General features: G+C 38.5%; 1 pseudogene; it reads right to left on the bottom strand.

Annotated features, from left to right (window-relative positions):
• Positions 1 to 26,294, bottom strand: part of LOC109078110 — a 64,127-nt pseudogene that overhangs the window by 18,038 nt on the left and 19,795 nt on the right.

The raw sequence follows: 26,294 nt of genomic DNA, 5'->3' as shown, positions 1-26,294 counted from the left end.
TCCGTCCATCCATCCATTCAGCCATCTATATCTATCTATCTGTGAAGCTGAAATCTGATTGTGTAACCGTCCTTACATGTTTTTCCATCTCCAGAGAGACGTCCTCCAGGCCCATCTTGATAAATGGCCTCTACATTGATGTTGTAAGGAGTGTCTGGCTGCAGGTTTTGCAAGATGACAGAGTTTCTGTTGCCAGGAACACTTGTCTATGTGAAAAACAGCAGGACAAGATCAGCTTTCTAGCATGCATTTAGTCAAATAACGTCCATGGGCTCGTAAAGTCATGATTCTAAATACCTAATGTTAACATATAATGCCGCTGTCCTTCATATTCACTACTATAAAATACAACACCACTTACAAACTCCTCGATGGGATCTCCAGTGGTGGGTGCATAGCCAATGCGGTACTGCAGCACGGGTCCTTCTGCATGCTCCCAGCTGACAGACAACGTGCTGGTGGTCGGATCATACACAAGCAGGTTCCTGGGGTCACCGCGGGGCACTGCGATCACATCAGAAATTCTCTCAAAATCATTATACTGTATACATACAAATGTTAAACTGTAATATATACTGTACATATATATAAAAAGATGTCCTAATGACAGGGAATTCCTCATCTAAATAATTTTTTCTCCTTCTGACATCCTTTGAGAAAGAGAAATCATTGAATCTTTTAGCAGCCAGTTTATTTTTACATTCTCTATCAGTACTTCTAGTTTACCCTTAAATTTGCTTCAAAGTGCTTCATAGTTCTCTGCCATGGGAAAAAATCATTGTAAACACTTTTTTCCCCTAGAGAAATGTTTTTGGCACAAATGTAGGGTGGTGCAGTAGAAATAATGTAGCAGGGTTAGGGTTCATAACAGTAAATAGCAATTTGTACTTTAAGGCCACAACTTCATATTTTGGATTGGGGGCAGTAACTCAAAAACTTTTTTTTTTGAATATGATAACAAATATGATAATAAATCACAACCCTCATACTTTGGGTTAAGTTGGAAAATTAGATTTCCTGAGATTTCAGCTGTTACCTTTACATCTGAAATAATTAAATAACAAATATAAATGCTGACATTTCATTGGACAATGTCACTGAGAGTGCACCACAAACAAAGGAGCTCTGATAGAGGCGTCCTGCAGTCAGACTCACATGTTTTCCCATTATCAGACGCAGAGGAGCCCTCGCCATCAGCATACAGAGCCACCACACTCACAGCGTAGTCTGTGTCTGAATCGAGCTGCTCCAGCAAGGCAGTGTGGGTGTTCCCTGGAACGAGCACCTAACCCACAAAATAAAAAGTAATAATTAACCACCAGGGACACACAGGCGGTCTTTGTTAACTAGCAACATTTATGATACTTTAAATACTTCTTTAAATAATGAGTGAAGCTCACAAAGAGAATATGCAGAATATGTCACATCTGAGCATAAAATTTAAAGGAAAATTAATGATCATATTATATTGTACCAAAAATAAGCTTATTTTAGCATCAAGTTTAATTGGTCACACTTCAGTTTAGGGACCAATTCTCACTATTAACTAACTATTTACTATGTCTTCTGCTTCAGTAATTGCTGCTTATTAATTGTTAGTAAGGTAGTTGTTAAGTTTAGGTATGGGGTAAGATTAAGAGATCTAAAATATGGTCATGCAGAAAAAGGCATTATTATGTGCTTTATAAGTAGTAATAAATAGCCAATACGCTATTAGTACTCATGATAATTAGCAACTAGTTCATAGTGAGAATTATTCCTAAAAATAAAGTGTCACTGTTTAAACAATGTTAATTCATTTACATAAGGATTGAGTTCACAATTGAGTTAATAAAAATACAATTAAATCAGCATATTTTACTACAAATTGTACTGTTCACCGAAATCTACCATTTATTCTTATTGGAGTCTTATTTGGTAAATATCGCGAAGACAATCATTCTGTCCAGCCATGTTTTACAACAAATACTACAGTGTTGATTTGAGAGGAGTGCTTCATGCAAAAAAGGAAAAAAAATCTTTATGCAAAATCAATATTTAATCTCTTATGATCACACACAGCACAACTGCTGGTTTCAAATCTCTGATATATTACATCCTGAGAAAGACGTCTGTCTTTCTTTTTCAACAGATGACCTCTTGCACTTACTGATGTTTGTGTCACGACTGATTTCCAACCCAACCATTAGTGATCACTTACTCCGCCAGTGCAGTGGAAACATTCCTTTGATGTGTTAATAGTGCAGCAGTTGTAGCAATTCGAGTGTGAATGATGTGCTGACAGTGTCACGCAATCACCTCCTTTCACTGCTCTTCACAATGCCAGGTCAGGGGGTCACTGACTTCCCAATTAATGGATAACACTGTCCTTTATTTTGAAGACTAAGGCCAGGGGACGATTGATTACACTTCTGGAGGTTCCAGTGGAAAAGTTAAAAAATTCATCATGGTTCAGAGGTTTAAATAAAAGCGCAGAGAATTTGGAAAACTGGCTATAATAACGGAAAAGGTTCTGCGTCCATAACAATATTCCACAAAGCTTTGTGGCTGCAGATAAGAAGCTAGTTCTGTTAAGACTGAATGTGAACTCCGTTTTCCTCAGTGGTGAAATAAAACAGGTTTGGGCTCAAGATTTCCCACAGCTGCTTTCTTTATGCAAGGATCTGACGACAATAAAAGTCATTTATGGATTTCAGAGCTTAGTGAAAATTCCTCTCAGGCAATAAAGTTCATGTGAGAACGAGGTTGCACGACATTAAAAACACAAACATCTTTTCAGAGGGGCAGACTGCGAGCAGATCGTTACGCGCAGGTTGAGAGACTGACATTTGTTGTGACAGTATTTCCTGAACAACCTCTCGTGCGAGACTAATGACAAGCACTTACAGACTGAGGGGGACGGGTTCCTGAGAGGGGGGTGTAGCCGACGCGGTACTGCAGAACATTTCCGGAGGCCGGCTCCCAGCGCACGTTCAGGGTGTTTGTGCCGGGGTTGTAAACCCGGATGTTCTTGGCAGGGTCCGCACCACTGTTTCAGACAGGAGCGGGAGCAGCATCATAAAAAACAAAGACAGTAATAAGCGGTGAGTGGTTAGAGTGGTTAATGCAGAACAGAAATTTAAACTACTTACAAAAGCCTGAAAACAGGATTTATGTGATTACTTACGTGATAACACATACAGGTCTAAACACAATAACAGTTTCAATGTCAACTACCACAGTTACAACAACATTTCAAAAGGCTTAAGAGAGACGTCTTATTTTTATTAAAATGGCCTTAAACTTTAAAAAAAAAACCGATGTAAACACTTGATAGTCAGCTTGTTTTAAGAAATATTGCAGCTTTGGGGGCATATCCAGGGTGGATTTCTCCCTAAAATCAAAAGAAAGACATATGTTCAGCTTTTTTATCTACAATAAATTGAAGGTTTTGTTTTTTTAGTATACAGTACACTAGTCAATTTTGAGATTTTGGATTATTTGGCTTTCATTTTCAAGTGTTGTTTCAGATTTAGTGGGAAGAAAATATCCAAAACGTGTAAATCTTTAGTTTTGTTTATTTATTACTTTTTTTATTAATTGTTTTTTTTTAACAATAGGACAAATCATAACTCACAGGAAGCGAAGTGTTGTGAGAGATAGGGGGGTGGGATCGGGAAATGTCCTGGAGTCGGGACTCAAAATCAGGACGCCTGTAGCGCAACGGCGCTGTATGTTGGCATGCTGCCCATAAGGCTGTTGATGCCGACAGAAGTGTTTAATTTAATGCAATTTATCTGTTTGCATCTGTAGCTTTTACTTATTTCTTTATTTCCAGAGGGGTTTGTTCATATGCAATTCACCTGGTCGTACACATCATAAACATTTTATTCCTAAAAACATGGTCACATTTTTTTTTTTTCTAGTTGTTGACAGTTTTTTCTGATTTAAAATTAGATATCCAAAACCTTTTACAAACCTTGACTCTAATATGTCAACAAAATGAAAACATTTCTGCTCTGGAAATATATGCAAAGTAATGCATTTTTATTTAAATATTCATAAAATTTGCACAAGAAACTTGTATGCTGACAATTCTTTGCAAATCTTAATGAAAATCAATCAACTGGGGACGTAAGAACGATATCTATTACTGAAATATTTTACCCTATTCAACCTGGGGTGTCTTGCCTTAACAGTAAATGCACACAGCTTTCAATAACACACATCGTGAATGGTGCATGAAAACAAAAAGCAGAACAGAATAAGCTTTAGATTTCCACCAGCAAAAACCCTGGTACCAGATTTAAACCAAAACAAACACTTGCATTAACATGGCACACAAAACTGGAGACCAAAGTAGCTCAGATGATGGGAAGCAAAGCACCACGTTATTCCCTGGTGGAAAAACAATGACGCCAACAAAAACCTGTTAGTTTGACTCTGAAAGAGGAGCATTGAGCTGACAGCAGTAAATAAGGCAGCTTTTATGTCCTTGTGCCTCCCTGGGCTTTCCATTTGGTAAAAGAGATTGTTCGTAAGCCTCACACCAGCATCTCCAGTCATTACACCCCATAAAGAAGGCTCATTAAAGCCAGGACTGGAGTCACATTTATGGGGTTGCCAGCACATCGGCATTCCTCCCTTAGTGATCAGTCCAATAAAGCTGATTCAATCTTTGGACAAGTCTCTGAGATTCTATTTTCTAAGTGCAAAAGTTGAAGCCAGAAGGACTGTACTTTGCATTTTCTGGATTTGAAAACTTTGGCAAAAGCGTTCCTGTTACTGGAGCGTAATATGATGGGTGAGTATGGGAATTTGTTTGCTTTCCAATAATGCTTAAATAGAAAAGGCTGCATCAACTCACAGGTTTTTCCATTCTCCGACATGCGCTTGCCCTCTCCAGGAGCGTATACTGGCACCACTGTTACTGTGTACTCGGTATCAGACTGCAGGTTCTTCAGAACGGTACTGGTGGAGCTTCCAGGAACTTGGATCTGAGAGAACAAAAAAAGAGTTTTGTATTTTCTTGTCTCTGCAAGATTGCACAATGCTTGGGATGGTTCAGAGAGTGTGACTTGCTAAAGTGTTATATGTGTATTTAGAACATTTCTATGCACTTTTCTAAAGCCCCTTTCACACTGCACGTTGGTCCCGAAAAATTGTCGGAAAATTGCTGGAGTGCCTTCTGTGTGAACACAAATACGTCCCGGGATTGATTCCGGGCTCGATCCTGGGTTGGGGACCTAGTAACATTGCCGGGTTCAGCCCCGGAACGAGATCTGTGTGAACAAAAGCTGGAACCAATGCCGTAACGGATGTGTCGTAGTGATGACGTAGTTATCCCTGCGACTCTTTGAGCGGGTGTTTTCAATAATACAACCCTGCAGCGCCAGAGGGGCAGAGAGTGGTGTTCGCATAAAAAAATAACTAAAATAAAATAAACAGAAATGTGCGGAAACTGGACTGAGGCAAAGACTACGACCTCCTCAGTATCCATGCTGAAGCTGAGATCGTTCGCCAGCTCAGTGCAATGGTACATGATGCGGTAAACACAACAGTGTGGTTTCTCGAGTGAGAAATCACAGATAATTAGTAAGCTCAAGTCTTTGCGAAAAAAATAAAAATTCCACCAGGTGCTGGATCACAACAGAAAGAGTGGCAGCGGAAGATTAGAATGGCCTTTCTACGATTTGTTGCAATATAGCCTAGCGTTTTCGACTCGTACATTACACCTCACATCCTGATGTCACGTATAGATGCACGCACGCACGCACATATTCCGGTTAATCACTGGCAGTGTGAAACAAACTAAAATCTAACGATCCGGGATGAATTGCAAAGACACATTACTCGTGTATATTCCGGAATGAAAGGGGCTTACTGTTCCAAGCGAGCCAAACCCCAAGTCTCTATGATTTCTATATTATTATACTATTCTGGCTTTCAATGTAGGTATATGGGAGTTTTGAACAATTTTTTTTTTTACACAGAATTTGAATATTATAAACAGTAATTCATATGTATATATATAAATATATAACAATGTAGCACTGCACAAAAAAAAATACCAAGATCATGTGTTTGATTTTCAGCAAAATACACGTTATAAACTATAATACAAATTTATGCCTTCAACATAGTGCACATTTCATTTCTTCGAATATAAAAGGGTCTGTCAAATGCATAAATGTAAATGCCCTCAGAGGGCAGTTGAGCAACTGACCTAACAAAATAACTTTTTCTTAATTTCGGATTCCTGCCACCTGCTTTAAACCATGTCAGACAATCAAACTGACACTCCAACATCACAATCATGATAAGACATTTTCAAACGCACATTCTACAACACCTCAGCATGTCAAAACTTTGCAAGCGATTTTTATGACCCTAAACTGAAAAAACGTTCGCACACAATTTCAAGAAAAAACATCCAGACAACTCAAAAACACGGGTCAAATTGCCCCGAAACGAAATATAAGCTTAAAGAGGTGCCGTGGGATGTTACCATGTCTTCTGCGCCCCCCTGTGACGGTCTGGTAGTAAACCTGTATTGCCGTACACTGCCCTCAGCCGCTCCCAGCGCACATTCCCGAGTGCTGACCGTGGGGTCCGTGGGGGACCTGAAGGTTTCTCACACTGCCAGCGGTACTATAGGAACACACATAAACTCTGTTCAACATGTTGACAAAGACCTAATTATGTAATTTACATACTATCTGAAAACTGATACATGAAAACATAAAAAAATCATGTGACGCACATGTCTTTCCTTGGCCAGAAATGTCTTTGGCATCTCCATTCGCATAGACTGCAGCAACCGTGATGTAGTAGGGAGTGTCTGGAGTCAGTTTCTGCAGAATAACTGTGTTTTTCTTCCCTCCATCTGTGTCTGTGACAGAGAGAATTAATTGTGTTGTCAAATGAGTCAAAGGATCAGCTCCACTGAGTGTATCTATAGCTGTATCTGTGACGTAATGTTGACAACCACAAAATTATGATGAATTATTTTGACTCGTTCCTCAGCATGATAAAACAAACACATGTAGAGCCACACATACATATTATTCTAAATTTGATATTCGTTTTCACAAGATTTCATTTTTTGGACGAGTTATATTCATTTTCTGTGGTAATCAATGGGAGTATTCCTTTAAATAAGCTTAAGCAATTTTCCGCCAATGCTGGATAATGTCAGGAAAGGCACATCACAAAATATGATCGCAGATAGGACGAAAAACACCGTGCAGTTTTATGTTGTTATTCCTATTGACTGCTGGCCAGTGTCAAATCCTCTGCCTTCTTGATGAAGAAAAACCAGAGGCTGGAAAATCACTGCAAATGACTGTAGTATAGAAAAACAACATCTCTTCACCCCATTCTGATAAGCATGGATAACATGGAATGAGTAATATGATAGTAGTCCTGCAGATAAAAACATCATAAGACAGCTTAAGATTTGCCTTAAGGTTTTAGTTGTGACCACATGCCACTGAAAAAACACGCACCCTGTAGGGAATATTAAATGTCTTTTCAGATTCAGCATCTAATCTTAAAACATAATTACAACTACAGATCTACAGAAATCTCAAGCTGGCTAGTATACACAACTATTCAAATATTTGGGGATGGTAAGAATTTTTTGAAAGAAATCTTTTATGCTCACCAGCACTTTTTTTTTTCTCAGTTAAAAACAGTAATATTCTGAAATAATATTACAATTAAAACACTGTTTTCTGTGGTGAATATATTTGAAAATGTAGTTTACATTCCTGTGATCAAAACCTGTGCATTGGTCACCTTGATCATTTAATACATCCTTGCTGAATAAAAGATCAAATTAAAAACCTTATGACCCAATAGTTTTGATAGTAATGTAGATTCGTTTAGTCATTAATTGACTAATATAAATTCAATTAAAAAGGCTATAGTAGGTATAAGTCAGTACCGTTCAAACAGTGCACGTGGCACATAGTAACATTTAAAACTAGTTAAGCAAAAAAAAAAAAAAAAAGTGCTTAAAATGGGTGAGAAACTGTGACCTTTGAGTATAAATGTTATTTTACATTCTTGATGTTGATAAAAATTGCTCATATGGCATTATGATGATAACTACCAACAAGCATCAGCCAATTATTATAATTATCCTAATTCTATCTCATAGCAGCAGCTTTAATGTGAAAAAAAAGAACTCTTCAGTAAGAAATACTATTTGTACGAAAACAATCGTCCAGACTAAGAAACCTGTACACAGTACTTGCATTAACAAGATAAGCCAACAGATTGTTTCTTGTGTGATTTCATCGTTGTGTTGCATTGAACTCAGTAAATTAAAGGTGAGGCTGCACAATTCTTGGTCCACGATACAATACCGTCAGATTGCCAAAACATTTTGGAGTCCTAGTATCGCTGTATAATCATTCAAATCACATTTGGAAGCAGTCATGCATCTTGTTTGCCAAATGAACGAATGTTGGTTCAATTCAATACAGAAAACTGTGGTTGGTGCTCACACATCACCCTGTAATACTGTTATCAGTCAGCCAGATCATATGAACATAAAAAATGTTGAAATGTTCTTTACAAGATTGTGATCTTCCCTCCTGCAATCAGTACGTAAGTGAGCCTGTAGTTCTGCACTTTTCCAGGAGCGTGATCCCATTTGGTGGTGAGGGAGGTGGTAGTCGCATTGAACACCTGGAGGGTCTGAGGAGGTCCCACTAGGAGCTAAGAAAGGAAACATGCAGTTGATATTTCATTTTTGTGTTCTCTAAACACATCCTCGTATCCCATATGCATTTCCAAATATCAAATGTCATAGAGCTTAAAAACAACAGACTCACCGGGTGTAATAACCTTGGACCTGAGCAGTCAGAATGGTGCAGAGAAAGAGAGTGAGAGTTTGTCAAATGCACATGTGGGTGTCTAAAGTGCAAGCAGATGGAAAAAGTCTATCATTTGGATTTGGGGGTTTCTTACATGTGCGTTGGCTGCCCAAAAGATCTTCGCTCTCAGACTCATCGGGGTCAATGGCAGCTGAAGAAACATCATAGAGAGTGTCTGGTTCCAGGTTCTCTAGAAGGAGAGTGTGTCCTCGCTGTTCAGGATATCCTGAGGAAGACAGTGGTATTAAAACTGAGACAAAATAATACTACTGCTGGATACTAACAATCAAACTATTACATGCAGGGATGTAAGAAAAAAAAGTGTACTGAGAAAACTGTACTTAAAGTAAAAAGTACCAGTTACTCTATGTCAAAAAAAAATTAGACACTGTCCAAAAATGTTAGTTAATTAAAAGTCTAAGTATTTACTAAGTACTTAAAAAAAAAATTCATTCGGTGAAAAAAGTAAACTTTTTTTTCAGCTAGTTGCCAAAACAACATTAAAACAACATTAAGTTGAAGAACTAAAATAGTTGGAAACTGGAAACTTAAAACTTTAACTAAAATTAAAATGAAATTGGGAAGATTGTATATATATACTATTCAAAATATGAATAAAATTATGATAATTACTAATTATGCTAAAATAACACTGTGTATCCACATTTGAATGTACCTTAAGTATTTAAAGCTAAGAAAAAATTAAACACTTTTAACTTTTTACAACATGCTTAGCTTTTTAAATTGACTTTTGAAAAACAAGATGATTTTTTTAATAGTAATTTTTCTAAAATGTCTCCTGTCAAAAATCACTATTTTTACTCATTCTTCTGATTACATACAAACTCTAGGACACAGCAATATTAAACTCAAGCCAATACCCTTAAACATGTTACCTGAATAATCTCAGCTAAAAATAGCAGCAAATTATGATACAGTGACACTTGAAAATAGTGATTTTTTAGACAAATATCTCTACCTAATCATGAACAGCATTCACACTTGACTCAAGTTCATCTATCTACAGCAATAGTTATTATGATTATTATAAAACATTATATTACTGCAGTTTTCAGACTGGGTCTGTGTCTGAAAAGAGTTTCATTCCACACAAAAATGTACTTTTCCATCATTTACCTCACCCTCGTCTTACAAAGATTTACATTTTTAAATAACTAGAAAAAAGTCATATGGTGTGTACTTTGTACTTGTTTTTTAAGTCATATGTGAAATTAAAATGGAGTAAAAATATTGTATTTATTTTGTACATGTTACTGAGTTATAGTACAAATATGCATGTCAAGTTCAGTTCAGATTCTTCCCCAAACAGTACAATTACTCAAATACCCAATCAGAGTCAAATCTTCAGTACTTCAACCTGATAATCAGGACTCAAGTTTAGTCTCTGATGTCTTACAGATTGAAAGTTGTTCTCTCCGCTCTTTGGTCCAGCTGACGCGGTAGAGAGAGACCTCAGGAGCGCCGTGCTCCCAGTGAAGCCCTGAAACTGGTCTGGGGTCACTCAGAGAACCTCAAGTTCTTCGGAGCAGGGACAACATCTGGGATGTACAGGATGATAAGTTTGAGTTTCAGGTTACAATTACGCATTTGAAATATTTAGCAGTCGAATGTTAATTCAGTTTTGAGGTTATTCATAGATAATGGACCCCTGGGCCTGTTACCTGTAATGGCTTGGTTAAGCATTGGGTTTCCCGGGCCCAGAGTCATACACAGGAGTCACAGCCACATCATATTCCGTTTGGAAATGAGATTATCAGTCCTCTAGACGTTACATCTCCCGTCAAACTTCGAGCTAAATTGAAACATGAGAAGTGCAGTTATTGGCCATAAATTCCACCATCTAAGAGACCTGGCAGCATGGAAAGGTCAGAGTTTGACTGGTTAGAAACTGGCAATTAGCCATTAGACGGGTATTTACTTACAAAATTATAATCCATTACTGATTCCAAAGGACATAACATAATCTATTAGGACTACACAGTTTAGGTAATGTAATCTGACTACTCATTAATATTACTTTTAACTTAACTCGTTTATCACATAGCTCATAGATTTGAATACTGTATGTTATTAAAATCTGATTGAGTATTTTAAAACATAATATCTAATTACTGTAATCTGATTACATAATCCAGATCACATGTAATCACTTACTACTTTGAAAAAACAGCGAGCTCTATTTATAGATTTTCAGAAGTTGGAAATAAAAACTGTGCACAGATTACAGTTTTTTCTATTTCAAAAAGTCACATTTAATTCAATGTATGTACTTGCCATTTTTATTTGTAATAGTTTGTGTAATTATTAGCAAATTTCTGAGTGAAAACTGTAAATCCTACAACATTTTGTTTGTGTGTCATATTTTGTGTGTTATTCAATAAAGGCAATCCTTTGAGTCAATATCAACAAAATCCATCTTTTGCCACTCCGGAAGCGACACACAACTGCATTTGAAGGGGCATTTAGATGTATTTACTCTGAATGGTTAATATAACTCAGAGATGCATTTATACTGCCAGCCTTCATAAATAATGTTAGGATATAAACATAAAACTATGAAATTATACTTTAAATTGATGAAACTATAACCACCAGTAGGTGGCAACAAGTCTCTCCCCTTAGAGTCACTGATTTTCTCAGTTCAACCCGATGTTGGTTCAAACACAGCTGATTCTATTCAGGAATGTGAAATGAAGTGACTTGCTGATCAGTTCAGCCTGTGTACTAGCATACTACTCTTGCTATTTATGCCATTGAAAGATATGCTAAAAATAGTAAGAGCAGTATACTACTACGCAGCTGGGCCCTTTATTAATGGCTAACTGAATCATCACTACGCCCCATGCGTTCAGAAACACTGAATCATTCAGGAACGAAACATGATATTTCAAAACTAGACCGTCCTACCTAAAATCAAATGACAGCAACCTTGTGATGCATTTTTTTTGCTAAAGAGAGGGGTTGAAATTGAGAGGAGGAATGGAGCCCTCAATAGATATAAAAGCACTTTAAGTTCCTGCAGAATTAGACCTGATCTTTTGATCCAGGGTCAGTAACAGGGCTTGCCCGCCATCTGTCGGGCTGCTCAGGCTTACATCCACCTGTTTGTTTCATCTTTTCGTCCCAAACGAAGAGTTGGGGGGGGGGGGAGCAGCACTGTGTCCATGATCTAATGCCTCAGGAAGCGTGGAGCAAAGCTGAGCGAGCCAAAACTGCCCACTGAGAGTTAAAAAAAACACCATAGGGAAAAAATCCTACCCATAAAATCACTTCTCAAAGCACTCGGATTGCTGCGTGCCACTCAAAACGCCATCTTTTTTTTATTGTCTGTCTGTTCTTCGCAATCTTTGTAGACATTGCCATAAACCGAAGCTCTGGAGAGCAGCTGTATTCTCTCTGACTTGTGCAAAGTAATTGCTGATATGTTAAAGGTCCAAATTCAGTCAACAGTGTTTCTCTTTTCTTGGTTGTCTGCCTGGATGCATTGTGTAAACAGACAGAATCTTTTCACAGGAGGTGTGGCTTCCACAGTGGACCCAGTAAGGCTTTTGCACCATTTGAAAACAAGACTGTGTGCGCAACAGCACTGATAACTGTGCATCACAGCAATGGCATGGCCATTGGCCCATTTGGCATTCATGGCCCAATGGTTAGAGAGTCGGACTTGTACCCAAAAAGGTTGCGGTGTTTTGAGTCTCAGTCCGGCAGGTGGGGGTAGTGAATGCCAGCACTCTCTTCCACCCTCAATACCACGACTGAGATGAGACCCTTGAGCAAGACGAGCTGACATCCCCCAACTGCTTCCCAAGCCCCGCAGCAATATGGCTGCCATTACTGCTCCAGGTGTGTGTTCACTACTGTGTTTGTGCACTTGGATGGGTTACATGCAATAGCACAAATCCCAGGTATGGTTCACCATACTCAGCCACACGTCACATTCACTTTCATTTAATCCCAAATGCAGTGCTACAACAACATGTGGACGGCAGCCAATTCACCCTCGTACCACTTTGTTGTGTGCTGGTGTGATATGATCCATCAAACAATGTAAATATTACATGATCAAATTACTTTCACTATACCGACCTCCCCACACTCTCTTGTCGATTTTATTTTGCTTTTGAGAACTTTTCCCGTGCTTTCAGTGGTTTTTATAATGTACGTTCAAAGTCCCGACCGGCGATTCTTTCTAAAAATGGGTACTGAATCACCAGTTGAAGTCAATTAGGATAATTCTGATATTAAGAACAGAATATATTTGTTGTGAAAAACTTGTAAAGACTTTTATGAAATCATTTAAAACTATGATTTAAACAACTTTACAGTTCAAGTCATATGAGATTTGACAGTTTTTCGGAATAATAAACCTTACATTTTTTTCTGCCTAATCTGGTGATTATGTATGGCTAGATGTCAATTTATCTGACTCAAAATTAAAGAATTGGGCTGAATGAAAATGCAAATTTGACGGTAGGTGGTGATTTGTTGGAAAATCAGAAATACAGTGGTTTACCCTGGACACATCACATATTTAAAAGCGCACTGGCACTTATAAACACTATTTTTAAGGCATCATACGGAGGTCAGATGAAAAGAAAATGCCATTGAAACATTCTGAAAACAGTAAGATATTCTTCACATAATTGCAATCACGTGAATGTCCTATTTCACATGTCAGAAAGGACAAATTTTCTCAAAAGCTGCACAGGAATCGACCTTACCTCTTTCGCCTCTCCTCCATCTGGCTTGAAAGTGATGATGTATTTTGCGAACAGCGCCGGGTGCATCATCCCAGTCCAGCTGCATGGGTGCTGTGGGTGAGTGTCTGTGATCACCCAACCCAACCAGTATGGAGGAGGTAGGCACTACAGAGAAGGGAGAGATACAAAAAAAAAACAGACAAACAAACGAGTTCAGAAACAAATAGGCCAGCTAAACATCCCTGCTGATGGGAGACAGCCACTAGTGCCACCTACGGGTCACCCCCTGATCAGAGGAGGGGGTTCACTGGCGTAATCGCCCGCAACCAGCGCTGAAGACGGAAACGCTGTAGGCCGGGTTGGGACGAAAGTTCTCTCTCAGCTGACATACCAGTAGACTGTTCCTTTCACACACCGCATCTGTGAAAGTCAACCACATCACAAATGAAAGGGATGGTGACTTGATCAAGGGACGATATGGAAAATAAATGCTGACACAAGCTGAACCAGCATAAATTTCCAAGATATGTTTTGAATGTATGTATATGCTAGAACACAGGGTTTATCTACCCCTAATTAAATCTATGTCAAACCACATGGTCACAAACAAATAACAAATAATCAGTGCGATATACTAAAAAAAGACTACTCAAGTGATACTAAAATAACACGAGGCTGAACTCACGTTTCTCGTGGGCCAATGCATGTCAACCGCAAAATGATAAATCTATTTCAGAAGAATAAAGAGTTCAAAAGTTACCTATGAATAAAAATGGCCAAAAACGTAAACTAAGTTTCAGTCTGATTTTCTGTTGATGTAAAGCTATTTCACGAAAAGTGGCAGAAATGCAGGGGATAAATATCCAAACACAACATTCGCTGGTCTTTTCAGCGCACATGACGTAGTATGTTACAGCACAAAATACTCTCATACATCCTTTCTACCGTTTTTCTATAATGGTTTAGAAATTACGATTTCAGGCTTAACTGAGATATTTTCATTTTGTATCCCAACCAGGCACAAAAAAAGATTTTCATACACTGCCAGAACACATATCTACAACAGTTCCTCAATCATGCACAGAAACTTTTTTATACTATTTACAATAACTTTTGTTTATTGCGTTTTTGTTTTACAAACAAGGAAAAATAAAGTTCTTTACCCTATTGGGATGTTGTGTTCTTATCATGCTTAAACCAAACTTTTTGGACAATTTTTCATAAAACAAGAGCTTAATTTTTGCATTCTACATGAATGTTTCTGGTGTCTACCGACTACAACATCAAACTCTAAGCATATTCTCTCCCCCCACCCACTCCACAAACGAAAGATAAAAATTGAAGAGCAATTCCTGAAACATCTGTCTTTCTCTTAACAAGCCCTGTGGTACAATCAGATGTCAGGCCAGAATCTGGACGTCGAGCCCTCTGGGTCATCTCAATATGAGAAATACTTGAAAGAGAAACTGTCCTATACAAGCCCCACAGCCTAATGAGCTGTTATTTCGAACCCAAATAAATGTAGACCTGCCCCTGTGGGTATCCTATAATGGTCTCCAAAAATGCTTTCCAGTTCCTCTTTCTGCCTAACAGTATGTCACAAGTTTGTTGTGACAGATTGTGAGCTGCATAGCACCATTGGGTTCCCATTAGAACATTTAGTTCTGTTCCAGTAAGTCCAGATGAAAACTATTAGCACATTTTGTGTTTAGTTTTGTAAATATTCAGCTTCAAGACTGGGACTTTCCAAAAGGCTGACTAACTAGATGCGGCGGGACAGCAGACTGGGCAGTGGGTTTGAAATGTGTGGCGGTGCCACCACTAATACCCATTCGCTGCCTCAAACAGACAGGGTTTCAGTTATGCCATTAAGGTGCGCTGTAGAGAAGCATGTATCCTGTGTGCCCTCTTCGGCCGCATCCCATCTCACATTCATGGTGGTGGAGCGCTTTCTTTTTGTAGAATGTTCATCGTTCCTCACAGCGCCTGATGAGGCACTACAGAGGGAACATGACCTTTTTCCTCTCTTTCTCTTAGTGCAATTTGAGTTTCCCTGACTATTGCCATCTACAGACTGATACGACGTGCTCGAATGGGAACATGGAAGCATTCCGGATGGAATGATGTGATAGTGTGACATAAGATGAATGAGAATGCCATGAGAAGACAATGGTTTTGGATGAGAATACTTCATGGGGTCGCTCACTGTGATTAGGAAAATGAATGACCATGACAGACACAACAGATATGCAAATATCGTCGACACACAGACAAAGAAATGACAATAATTTCTGCCTGACACTTTGCGGTGCAAAGCAGCATCATGCTGGTACTGAAACATGGTTTAACATTCAGAGCGCTGTGAAAGGAATGATGACGTTAGGGTTAAGTCATAATGTAAATTAAAAATAATAAATGTGGCAAATAAAGGGTAAAGCAGCATTAGACCATACACACTGCATAGCATTTTTATTTGCAGTAACTGGCTACACACAAAATCAATTTTTAAACAGTAAAATTTCCTCACAAGATATTCTCACCAAACCTGACAAGAACTCCAATAGCATGTAAGGGGAAAAATATAGAAAGGACACTTTGCATGCTAAAATTAAGATCCTTTTCAGTACCATTACAGTTCTTGTATTGACACATATTTAAAAGAATCAATATTCATTTCAGTTCTGTTGGTAAGAAGTTTCTTCATGTTTTCAAAGAGTGTCTTATCCTCACCAAGGCTGCATTAAAAAATCGTAAACACAGGGATAAAACAGAAATATTGTGAAATACCACAATAGTTTAAAATGTAATTAAAATTCCTGTGATCAAAGCTGAATTTTCTTCAGTGTCCACACCCGTTCCCTTCAAATATGCCTGATTTTTGCTGTTTCAAAGAACTCTTATAGATCAATTGCTGAAAAAAAGTTGTGCTGGCTGTTTTGCAGAAGTCATGATACAAAGTTTTATTTCATTCTTTCAAGATTCTCTGAATGAATAAGAAAGTTCAAAAGAACAGCATTTGAGTTGTGTTGGGTGTCATATTTGTGCAGAATCATGATACGGCTTCTAACATTATAAATGTCTTGAATACTGTCTCAAAAGAACAGCATTTTTGATCAATCTTTTCTACATTTAATGCATCACTGCTTGCTGAATAAAAAGTATTGCTGATAATTCATTAGTATTATAATTATTTTAAATTAGACATGTTTTGTGAGATTTCACCCAAGTAGTGTATGATACAATACTTAACTAAAGTGGTCTATTCTTTGTATTGTGGCAGTACCATGGTAAAAGTAAAATGGTGGTGAGACGTACAATACCACTGGCTATTGAATGATTACTCTGCATTCAAATATCATGGTATTTCCAGGCCGGTTGTACTCAAAGGTACTTTTAAGAATATTCGTAAGTATTACCGTATAAAACTGTCCAAAAACAAAGCAATTACATGCAGTACAACTGTATTACTAGTGAGTATATAGAAGTTGCAGACACTATATCCTCATTAATATGTACTTCTAAAACAACAATTGCCATTTGTCAGTTATGCAAACAATGAATGATTTCATGTGTTTTTTGGTGTTCAAAACATATTGTTGGAGGTGACATTGGCTCTAACTGTTCTGGTGTGGAGTGGAATTGTGGGTAAATGCATACTTACATGTTGTCTCCGAGCCTTTGAGGGGGTCGCTGTACGGTCCCTCGTCCCCACCACTGATGACTGTTGGGTTCACTATGTGCTCCGTCAGCCCAGATTGAGTCTCCTCAAGACCACGAGTGGAGTCACCGTCCGATAAACAAGTCAATCTTGCAGCATTTAGGAACAGAAAGAAAGTGAGAACTCACAAAGAACAGGACATGACTGTGTTTGCAAGAAGACTCATTAATCAAACTTAGCCTTTTCAAATTGTCCTCCCTCCCGGATAGTTTTGGCTCAACATGAAATGCATCAAAGCTCACTTTAGATCCTTTCTTTGCTCTTTCTTGCTGTTAAATGTGCATTTGCTTTAAGAACTTTAGATGAGTTGCACCAATAAAGTTTAGTACTTAGGGTCGCTTCAAAATCCTTAAACCTAATAATAGGCAATGTATGGTGTTATGCTTTAGGCTTGTTTGGCGGTGGTTCATACAGCATGTGGATTCTCCTCCTGCGTTGCTCACAGACTCTAGTCTGTACTTTCGCCACGGGGTCATCGGGGCCGACCATGTTGGCACGGAAGGGAGTAATGGGTCACTTCTGAGGTCGGTAGATCAGTGGGTGGCTACACGGGCCTCCTCCTATAAGGGGTAATGATGGTGATTAGGGGTTTAACCTTTGGACCCTCACATGCTCCAAACATTAGACGGTCACACATCAGGGCTTGTTTCTGAGCAAATTTGAATTTGAAGTAAACAAACCCAACGGAGCTCGAGAAGTCACTGTTACTATGAAGATGGCCATGCAGTCATTACACATAACACAGCCGAGTTGGATGTGCTTTACATTCAAAGATTTTATGTATAATCAATGATAAGTCAGGTTTTTGTCTTGTACATGTTTTTTGTTTTGTTTGTTTTACAACTTACATTCACCAATTAGTCTATAGCTCTGAGAGTTTCTGATTTCCAAACGTTTGTGCTGTCAAATCAGTTTGGAATTTTGTAATATTAGGAGCTCTCAGAGCTGGTTGTGTTGGTCCATGACAGGACTCATATTTTACTGTATCTATTTTACTTTGCTACACTGAATCATACTCTAACAATACTCGACTGAGTCTTCATAATGGAGAAGATACTATCATCAGTCATAACTCAAGTACGGGAGAATATTCGCAGTGTTATGTCTTTTTTTTCTCCAGGTTATTTCTAAACTGGGGCTACCTCTAGCAGTTTTTTATGTTGTGTGTTGTTGTTGTGTTGGCTGGTGTGAGCCTGTAAAACATCTGTCTGCGCATGGCTCGAGTTTCATCCAGCATGTCAAAGTTTCACCAGGAAGGTCAAAGCTTCATGTATTTAAATTTCGTGAAAAAGAAAAGAAAGGGAGAAGACTAATTCGTGAGCTTTTAGGACTAGCTATGGATGGCACCCCATCACCCGTCGCTGCATAATGACACTGGCATATCCGCCATTCTACCACATTAATGAGTGGTGTCTCATTACCTCGGACTTTTTAAAAATGTAGGTTGATCAGAATACAGGTAACACTTATTTTGATAGTCCATTTAGGCATTCTACAACAATATAACTTGCATTCACTAGACTGTCTGCTTGATGAATGTAATAATATACAGATGTAAGGCAACATAAAAGCCCGACCTAAATTATACCCTGCTCTGACCAGCTCAACAACCTATGTTAAGTATTCAACGGTGATTTTGTGTAAATGCTCTTCCACCAAGAAGAAATCCGAGCAGCATAAACCAGCTTTTTTTGTAAAGATGCCTAAATGCCGCATCCGTTACACATCAGTGTCATTTGTCCTTAGACCTCATTCTCATATCGAATCGCACCACTTGTCACAGTCCAGTCCATGTTTCCCTTTCTACATTTTTTCTACATTGCCTATCCCTTTTCGCATTAGAAATACTGTATCTTTCACACCTCATTGGTTTTAGTCTGAGGTGTGACGCTCAGTAAATTACCTGGAACCCTTCGACACTGTTAACAACAGGTTTGTTTGTCAGGTCGTCCCACGATGTCCAGCAAGGAGAGGAGAAGTGCAGCCAAACCGTTGTTACATGTGGATGTCATCGAGGATCGGAAGTCAATTGTGTCTCAGCTCATTCCGCATCTGCGTTCTTCACAACCTGGAGATCAAAACCACAAAAGACACATTAAAGCCCAAATACACTCATTATCCATGTGTCTTTCAGTGACTATTCAGATCAGATCAAGTTCTCTTACCAATGGCATACAGCCTCACTGCCCTGGTCGCGGCAGGTTCTGAGAGTTTTAAAACCCCGTGAGTGTTCATCCCTGATATTTGCCATCAGTAACCAGGACGCCGATCTGGTCCGAGAGTTCGGACGCATTCCAAACATTAGGCCTTAATGAGAAGTTAAAATTCATTCTGAAAGACAGAGATGGTATTTAAGCAGCACCTTCGAGAACCATAAGATAATAAGAAAATATTGGTAACTATTAGTCTAAATACACAATACGACAAGTCAACGCTCCTCTACTGAAAGACCAGTATTGCACCCATATAAAGCTCACTGTATCATATTTGATATGCAAATTTTATATGGCCTCTAAAGGAATTGACACAGATAAAAAAAAACCTTGCATGACACAAAAATGCCTTTCTGTCGTTCTGATTAATAGCGTTATCACTTGTTTTTTGCCAACGTAAAAGGCCCATGTTTAATGTAAGTGTACAAACGTTTCCAATTCAGCTCGTGCTTCACGTGTCGTTCTGCTCGGTGTAATCTTTACCTATATTATTTTATAACAGTGCACATAAGAATAACTTTTGATATAGTTTGTAATACAAGGTAAGATAAACACTTGACCTGAAGAAGAAACTTTACTTGATTATCAATAAATTACACATTGTGCGTAGAAAATGTTTAGAAATGTGAGTCCTCAAATATGGATCATCACTCAATCATTATTGTAATTTGCATTGTCCATTATATGTTTTGATCATTAATAAATATTCTATATTCTAAGAACATTACTTAACTTGTTGGGAGTATAGGAGTGGACAAACGCTCATATTAAGTTAACCAATTATAGTCAGTAGTTTCTACCTGTGATGTAGAATGCTGCATTGCATTTCTCATCACATCTGTATTAATCTTTTTAGAGGTTCTCACAATCAGAATAGGCAACATTGCACATCAAATTGCAATTTTTGCTTAGTTTGGGTCTCGGATAAACTGAGGTGTTTTTCCTTCACAAGTTAGCTCCTTATTCTTACTCTATTTTACTATGAGAGCCATAAACTTATGTACAATTATAAAGACCCAACAAAACCATGCAAAGATTTTTTTTCTTTAGATATTTCTAAGGATTCAAGATAACACTGCTCCATTTTTTAAATTGGTGCTGCAACATCAACATAACAAGTTGGAAGCCAAACTTGTCAATACAAGCTTGAGTATTTCACCACAATCTGCACGTAGGAAATCCATGTTTCCTCCGTGTCATGTTTTTTTGTGTTTTTTGTTTGTGTACTCACGGTCTCCATTGTCTCGTTGGGGTTTTTGTTGTCACCTGTGTGTTTATTGTCTCGCTCCTATCTGAAGCCATCTCCCACTCAGCACATTACTCACCCATTCTCTCTGTCTGTTGCTGTCAGATCCGCCGTCATGTTCTCCACTTCCTATTCTGGTTTACCGGCTCTCCGTGGTTCGCGGTGCTGGATTGTGTTCGTGTTGTCGTCTTCAGAAGTCAGTTAACCCGGTCCTGTTCCTCGATTTCATCCATTGACCGCTTCTCACCTTCACCTGCGACTTCCTCACCATCCAGCTTCTTCTCACGCCACCGGTAGACCTTCGTTTCCATTGCCTACATTCTGGACTCAGATATCAATAAACTTCTTCTGATTGCCTGCAATTCACTCCTACCCTCAAAACAACCATAACAAAATCAAGTGTGTTTGGTCTGACATATAGATCAGAATAAAATATGATCTACCAGTCAGAGTGTTTCCTCCTTTGTAGGGTAGACTGGCCACGGCATCCAGCAGCTCTTTTCTGGTTCTGTGAGTGTTTAGGTGCCACTCAGTCTTTGGGTCTCCACTGTACTGTGCCAGACCTATAAACGATACAAATACAGTGTTTATGAATAAACACATAAGAAGATGCCATTGCTCAGAAGTTTCTCTTTTATAGTTCAAAAGACCTAATATATATATATATACACACACACATTTTTTTATCCTAAAATGTTTGAAGAGCAGTAAAAAATTTATAAGAAACAAATGTGTCCCTCGGCTGTGGCTACAACAACCAGCTCTTAAATTGGATGCAGTTTTGTGTTCAAAAACATTCGTCGTCGCTAGACATCACATCATCTGTAGGGAAGGACTGAGCACCAACTAAGCTAAGCTTCTCATTGATGTATGGTTTCGTCTTAGAGATAGCGCCTACAAGATTTGGGTTCTAAGATATCGAACTACTTTGAAGTATCATAGTGACAACTCGGGAGGGTGCAAAAAAACAGTAATAAGTAATGTCTTATATAATCCTGTTAGAAAATCACCTTTTTAAAACTTGTCCAAATCTCATTTCTTAGTCTAGTGAGAGACCATAGTAGCGCGTGCACGAAACAGTGTACGTCTTGAAATTAATTCCTTTACAGTAGAAAACGTTATCCACAAATATCTTCATGTAACAAATGATCTTTACTTAATATACTAATGATTTGTTGGGAATAAAAGACCCATACGTTGTATTTTTTGGCTATTGCCACACCAAATATACCCCTGCAGAGACTTTAAGAGCGTCCGGTTACATTCGGTGCTCAAGGAGACACATAATGGATAACAGCAAAGTTCAAGTGACATCCATAGATACATGGGTAGTACCCAAACACTCATCCTAAGAACTCTCATCTCATAGGCAATACACTTTTGTGTTATGTGGGATAGCACTCGCAAGAACACTGATCTTTCGATCTGAGAGCATGTCCTTAGGTCACATGGTCATTGTTTATCTCCAATTCGATCGAGATTAGTACACACAACTTATCATGTGGATATCTTCTGAAACTCTAAAAAGCACATACAATTATAGTAAGTGACACAAATGCTATGTGCTTTTGTTCTTCTAGGAGAAATCCAACATCTGAGAAACTTGAGACTTGAGGAGAGAATTCAAAAAAAGAAAGTAATGGAGACTTGTTGGGATTATGTCTGGCCTGTGTGGCAGCGCACTTATGGTTGGGGGAGTCGTCTCAATTTGGATACGAGGATAAATCTCTCTTACCAATCTGGACACGATTCCGGTCCCCGATGTCAAAGGCACTCCACCATTGCAACCAATTGTGAAAGATCCTTATGGTCTCAAAGTTGCAGTGTACCCACCTAAGAGCTCCAAGATCCATGCAACAAGCAGGACACTATCAGCCTGGGGCTGTGTTTTTGCACATTACCCTGTGTTTGACCAGGAGAACCATTCAGTCAGTTATCATAAAATGAATACCACCAGAACAAGTACTAAACTTGCCAAGAATAGGGAAACATCAAAAATGTGATTTGTAATAAGCGATGAAGAGATTAGACATACTTCAACACACAAACATTTCCTACAGTCAGGCAGCCCTGACAAAATGGGTTTATTTTGGCATTTTTGGAACACTCATCTTTTTTTTTTTTGCATGTTATGCTAAAATAACATTCAGTTCTGTAAGATTCGTCTTTGTTCGGTAACCCTTCTTGCTTGTCTCTCCAACACCTGAATGAAGGGAAAGACGGTGGGAAAGTGCCGCCCGTTTGCTGGCCCTGCTTCATAAAACAACATTTTGCATAATTGTCTGATTGATAGATCATTCCCTAAGGGCAAAAAAGAAAAAAGATCTAAGATAAGAGTCAATGATATAGCCAGCTAATATGTGTTTAATGCTGTGGGTTATTATGTTTATAAATGTGTTATCTAGACATTGCCTGTTGTAATTTCTATCTATAGCTTTAAAAGAGAGTTATTCGCCAAACAGGTGCTTTATCCCTCCAGTGTCATATGGAAATACTCACATTTAAGTTATGAACTGCGCCTTAAAATTCTAAACACTAACAAGCCAGAACATACGTTAGGCAAGTCAGCAAAAAACCAGAAAAAAAAACCAACCGGTTCATCTACCCTCACCGTCTATCGCCCAAAATAATACAGATAATTAAAAAATATGCCTTAAATTACAAGATGGACCTTTTTTAACAGCTATCTTGAAAACACAATCAATATTCACAGCTACGCGTCCCTCTCTCTGTACTGATTATAAAGTTATACAGTGAAATGCTTCTTTGTAATGGGAAATGAAAAAAATAAAATGTCTGTGTAGAATAACTGAAAAGGAAAGACAAAGGTGGATTGTCCGTTTTAAGCCCCTCAAACATCCAAAATAACAGCATAAATACAGTTATATTATGAAATAATATTACAATTGCGAAGTAATCTTTTTCTTTATTGAATATTTTAAATAAGTGATTATAAATGTATTGCTGTGATCCTAGCTGTATTTTCAGCATTTTCAGCATTTTCAATTACTCAAGTATTCAGTGTCACATGAATTCTTCTCAGTAAATCATCCTCTAATATGCTGATTTCAATCAGTCAGTTTCTCACTTTTTGTGGCTGCAGCAGTCTAAATCTTTGTAGGGAAACCATGATACATTTATTTTCATTTTTTTCAGTATACAGACCGTCGACAAGAACAGTATTGTTATTTGACAATAAAGAGAACCTCTTATGTAATTTTATACATTCAATTTAATACCGTTTTAATATGCAGATTTGCTCAAAATAAAAGTATCTATTTAATTAAAATTATAAGAATAATAATTACTGACCTGCCACAAACGTCTTTGAATGTCTAGTGGAGTGGTGTGTTAGTCTATACATAGTGGACCAAATATAATATCTGAAAAAAGCTGCTACTACCTATTAGAAAATAAGTATTTCTAACACTGTAAAGTAACCTGAAGATTTTAGAAATTAAACCATTCAACTTTTATATATATAATGAGAAAAATATAATATAATGAGAACCAGTGTTAACCATGTCCCAATATTTCCATAGAACTAGTCCAAAAAGTCACAGTATTGGTGGCGTTTTATTTTTATTTTTTATTTTTTTGTTAGTGCGTGTCACATGCAAATGACAAGCTGAGTGTTAAACCTCAGAGCTCTAGTCTGGGAATATTTGCTTTTCCCTCTCCTGCCGGTGTCAGTCACCCGACCCTCACCATCGGATCTGTTTCCAATTAGGAGCAACATTCCAGACCAGGGTCAACCGACCACGTGCAAAGCTTTCATTCTCTGTATCACTTTTTTCCGTTGTAAAGCATTAGTAATTGTGAGCAGATAATCTTCCTCGCTCTTGAAATTCAAGAGTCCTTCCATGCAAAGGCAGAGACATGGCTACCATGTGGCGCAGTCACCCTGTCTGCTCTTTCACAACACAATTAGCTGTGCTGAAAGGTATTTGCCATCACTCAAAGCACTAGACTGCAGCCTACTTTTCCAATTCAAAACTGACAAAGAACCTACGCTTTGTTATATATGGATTCACTAAATGAAGAGCAGATGCAGTAGATTTGTTCCATCTATCCTGCCTGTTGGAGATGCTGTATGCTAATTGGTTTTGGTGAACTCAAGTAACTTTCCTATATATTGAGCTGAATCGCTGCAGTAACTTTGAGTACTCGCAGTTGGTTGGGTTTCTTCAGAAAGCATGGTAGTTTTTTTTTAATTTATTAATCACACCTGGAGTCAAAGGTTGTGGAGTTCAGGGGCATCATAGAGGGTGGTCTTCTTCCTTCGCCCTACTCAGAGGCATACTCCTCTCCTCCCTCCTACATTTCCTACCAACACACTCACTGCTGTTATACTCAGTGCCTGGGCCTCTGAGATGATAGAACACAATCAGGCAGCGTTCTTATTCTATCTAACCTTAAAATGCTAATAGATCACAGTTCCATGTGTTTTCACTGACATGCACACCTTCCTTAAGCTCTGAGTCTGCGCCACCTGAATGCAAACAAGTTGCCTTCTCTGCTGTCCACTGTTTTTTTATCTTACATTTTTTATACTAAATCCTCATGTCGCTAAGACGTGACTTTTTAAAAGACTAAATTTTCAGAATCACCTTATTGTGTGTTGCATACTATATAACTAGCCAAGCAGCTGCTAGACACTCTGGAAAATGAACACAACGCTCCGTAAGTTTTTTTTCCATCAGAAAACTTTTATTAAAGAAAATAGCCTTTTATGTAGCTTAATGCTTCTAGCAACATTTGTATACACTTATTTTAATGTCTCATAACATAAAATGTATAGGCTGCAAAGAGCACAGAATATTCAAGTACCATGCAAAGTTTTCATATTAAGCGCTTGTCCCATAATCAACCAGTTACTATAAAAAACACATAGTCGATGTGGAGTGCAACCGTTGTCATTCCACTTATTGCCTGATCGTTCAACTCACTGCCATTTTGATGCTTTGAACTATCACGGCTTGTCTTTCTCCTTTTTTTAATCTTGACCAACACCTTATAATGGTGTACATATCGGTCTTCTTAAAGCAGCACTCTTACAGACCGACAGCAGTGGCAGTATTCAGTCTAAATTTAGTCCTAGGCTGGGGAGGTTCCAGGGGTGATCAATCGAAACTATGTGTTGGCGTTGAACGGTCAGAGGGAACAATTGGAGTAGACCTGGGGGAAGCTCGATGATGTTTGTGCCTACAGGGCTTCGTGCGGATAGACGGTACGTCAGGAAACATGTGTGGTAAGAAGTACTGTTGTGTCCATGGGGTTTCTTGGATTGTACAGACGCGGGGGGGGACTTGTGGGAACGGTGTTTTATAGGGCATATCTTCAAGGAGCAACGAGACGTCTGTGTAGGTTTGTTGCATGGGTTGTCTGGCAGCGCGGGTGTCGTCTCTTAGGCGGCGTTCGCTCCTCGCATAACCCGTGGGTGTGTCAGTAGGGGGGGCCGACTAGCTAACTCGCGGCGGGCAGGGTCCCTTTGCCCTGCCCAGTGGGATTGCGAAGGGGTGGCCTCGTGGG

The sequence above is a fragment of the Cyprinus carpio genome, chromosome A17, assembly GCF_018340385.1.
Source record: "Cyprinus carpio isolate SPL01 chromosome A17, ASM1834038v1, whole genome shotgun sequence".
Taxonomy (NCBI): Eukaryota; Metazoa; Chordata; class Actinopteri; order Cypriniformes; family Cyprinidae; genus Cyprinus; species Cyprinus carpio.
The sequence above is the reverse complement of the archived record's forward strand: the minus strand, read 5'-3'. Positions and strand labels throughout refer to the sequence as shown.